General features: G+C 27.6%; 1 long non-coding RNA gene across 2 annotated transcripts in view; it reads left to right on the forward strand.

Annotated features, from left to right (window-relative positions):
• The first annotated feature begins 408 nt into the window (after nt 1-408).
• LOC145057520 (uncharacterized) overlaps nt 409-3,744 on the forward strand; it is a 4,368-nt gene continuing 1,032 nt past the window's right edge. The window contains exons 1-2 of one of the 2 annotated variants that reach the window (XR_013686130.1): nt 409-1,138; nt 3,506-3,744. The exon at nt 3,506-3,744 is cut by the window's right edge and continues 1,032 nt beyond it. This is a non-coding gene — a long non-coding RNA (uncharacterized LOC145057520). Of the gene's footprint in view, nt 1,139-1,375; nt 1,716-3,505 lie in introns of those variants that run through there. The other variant, XR_013686131.1, reaches the window with a different exon arrangement.

Genomic DNA, 3,744 nt, shown 5'->3' on the forward strand with positions numbered 1-3,744 from the left:
ATTTCTAAAAGATAACACGCCGCTCTTTAATAAAAATAATTATATCTCCTTTAAATAATTAGATCTTGCACCTTCCTCTTTTCCCTTCTTTCAATATAATACCTTTGTCATGTCAATATACGAGTTCCCATTTCAATATAAGAGTTCGGTAAATTCGATCATGAATGATTATGATATATAAGATTTTTTATCTTTTTAGTTTTTATTTTAAACAAATATTTCATAATCAAATAACTATTTCAATTAGTTTTTTATAATTTTTTTTGATCTTTTTATTTATATATATATATATATATATATATATATATATATATATATATATATATATATATATATATATATATATATATATATATATATATATATATATATATATATATATATATATATATATAGGTTCAAATTAAAACAAAAAAAGATTAAGAATCTACGAACTAACTAAAAACTTATTATCTAACCTAGATCTGATAGTTTTAGAACCTCTCAAACTCTCTCATCGTCTCCTACCAAAACTTGAAGAGCACATAACTATTTCCACCGGTTGCCACCAACCACCACCCCCATACATCCGCCGCCTCATACCGTCGGAGAACTGTCGCCTACTCCTACCATCGGCGAACCACCGCCATCGCCCGCCTCCGACCACCATTGGTAATCAGCCTCACGATCACCTCCTCTCATGTCAGATCTAGCTTAAATATGTTTAGATTTCGTCCAGATCTAGTCCACCAACAACCTCCGGTGCATCGATTTGTTACTACATCATCCGATCTGTTATCTCGTCGGAATCCAAGTCGGCACCGACATCGCATCTAGATCTGTTATTTCTACACCACATGCACAAGATCCACTGATTACGTCTTCCTCTTTCATCTCTAGATCTGTGATTTATGTCGGTAATTGCACCACCGATGATGACGACAACACCACGGACGATAGGCGAGGCCAAATTCACTATTCCGTCGAGCGGCTATGTCATATCAAAAATTAGGTGTAGCAGGAGAGAGAGGGTTTCATGTTTAACTTACCGGTGGTTTTGTTTTTTAAGAAAACAAATGAATTGTAGGAAACTCGATTAAGGTATTTTTATTTTTACCAGTGGTCTCCTCTCTTTACCAAGCAAGCTCTTCCTTCCATGGTACTCTTTACTTATCTGAATCTTAGTTTTTTTATTATCTAGTTAAGGTAGTTGAAATGCTTTGATTTTGCTCAATTATGGTTATTTGGAACTTGAAATAACATACTTGAGTGTATCTCAACAGCGACTGATTTGGAAATTATTCACTCGTTTGGCTTAATAATAACATACTTGTTTTTTTAAGAAAACAAGTGAAGCTACAGGGAATTAATATGCTATTATTTTAATGATTATTAGGTTGATACAGATGCTATTATATCATCAATTTGGGTATTTTCATTATCAATCAGGTGTCTTTTGTTACTCTTGTATCCGCTCAGCTCCTAATAATAGTCATTTGACAAACACGTACTGTTCAACTCATTTTGTTTGAAGACAGTTGGGTTGGCTATGAGTGGAGTGGATAAAAAGAAAGCCAAGAAGTGTATATACTTATAGTAGAATAGTATGATCACAGATATTCAACCACTTTGCTATGTTTTCGAAAATAATACAGATAATCGTTTGTTGTTCATTTTATTTTTGTAGTGTTACTATTCACTGGCTAAATAGATTCATATGCTTTTTTTTACTACAATCTATGCCCTAGTCTAGCACATGTTAAAGTATTATTAATTAATTTTGTTATATGACATGCATCTCATGGTATTTACTTTTTTTTTCTTTTTTTTAGTTATATTTTAGTTTTATGATTTGTCTGTCATTATAGATTTAATTATTTTAAAATCTTAAAATTTTGAACTATTAATTATACATGTTTTGAGTTTGATTTTTTAAGAACATGTCATTATATTATAATATAACCTATTTTATTCTAAAAGTCTTGCTCCGTTTTTGATCTCCATGCTAAAAAGTTAGTTTTCTTTTGATCGTTTTTTCTTTTGTTAATGTGTGAATTTAAAGTTTTAATATCGTATTTTTTGTTTGTTTTACTTAATCTTAGTTTTTAATTCTACTAAGTTGTGAATACAAGTTTGTTATATTATTTGTTATAATATTTGCATAAAAATGATATTCAAAGTTTATGTTTTATGGTTGTTATGTTGTGAATTGAATTTAAAATGTATGCTATTACTTTTTAGGTTTTTCTCAAATAATTTGAATTTATGTTTTTTTTTATATAAGTTGTGAATTGTGATGTTTTCCAATTATTGTTTAGTTTTGTTAATGTTGATTTTAAGTATGAATTAGTGAATTAATATGTTTTTAAGTTGTGAATATTATAAATTAGAGCCCTAAATTGTTTTAATAAATTGGGAATGAGAATCTTGAAATACTTTGTTAAACTGTGAATTAGTGTGGTGACACAAGGTATTTAATTATATGTTTCAACAAAATCAAGTATGTTTTTAAGTTGTAAATACCGTTAATGAGAGTATATTGTTTTATTAAACTGTGAATTAAAATATTGAAATGTATTAATTTGTGTGGTGCACACAAGATATTTGATGAAATGTTAAAAGAAAATCAAGTATGTTTTTAAGTTGTAAATATTGTTAATGAGAGTCTATATTCTAAATTTTGTGTATTAAGTTGTGAATTTATTGTAATAAGTTGTGAACTTTGTGTATTAAGCTATAGTTTTGTGTTTTATACTTTGAATTAACTGCATTAAGTTATGAATTTTATGTTTAAACTATGAATTGACTATATTAAGCTGTGAATTTTGTGTATTAAATTTTGATTTTTGTGTTTCAAACAGTAAGTTGAATACATTAAGCCGTGAATTTTATGTTTAAACTATGAATTGACTGTATTAAGTTGTGAGGTTTTAATGAATTTTGTGTTAACGGTTATTTATAAGAAAATATAAGTTTTAAACAGTGAATCCATGAGTTTTATAAGGTTTAAGTTGTGAATTAGTTATGAACAAGTCTATTAAGCTGAGAATATGGTTACGAATGTACAATTTTTTTACATTAAATTGTAAATTTTATACTAATTTTGTGAAATTTATGTATTAAATCGTGAATTGATTGTAGTAAATTGTGAATTGATTATATTAAGTTCTTACTTACTGTATTAAGTTGTGAATTTTGTATATTAAACTACACATTTATTATATTAAGTTGTAAATTTGATGTATTAAAATGTGAATTGACTGTATTAAGCTGTAAATTGATTGTATTGAGCTATAAATTAATTGTATTAAGCTGTGATTTTTTGTGACCTTAATATGAGATAAATGAAACATTATATACATATATGATTTTCTCTAATTTTGAATAAAATATGTAAATTTTAAACTGTGGCTGTCGTGTAAGTTAAACGTTGAAATATTAAAGTAAGTAATGAATTAGTGGTTGAAATGATGAATTTAATTGTGAATTCTAATTTTTTTTATCCAAATCTGATTTTTGAGGGAAGGATGTTGGCGGTGTTGGCACCGATGGATGATGATCAAGATGGTTGATGGCAGCGTATGGTAGTTAGCGATGTTGATGCTAGTGGTGGGAGTAAAGTAGGATATGTTCTATTTCTCACTCATCTTCATCTTCTTCGCTGATTTCAGATAAGTTATCTTATTTTATGATTATGCATATGTTTTTTATGTATCCTCTGAAATATGTGATAATTTATGTATTTATTAAACTGTTAATAAACTA

This window comes from Lactuca serriola, chromosome 6 (genome assembly GCF_051521515.1).
Source record: "Lactuca serriola cultivar US96UC23 chromosome 6, Lser_US96UC23_V15, whole genome shotgun sequence".
NCBI lineage: Eukaryota > Viridiplantae > Streptophyta > Magnoliopsida > Asterales > Asteraceae > Lactuca > Lactuca serriola.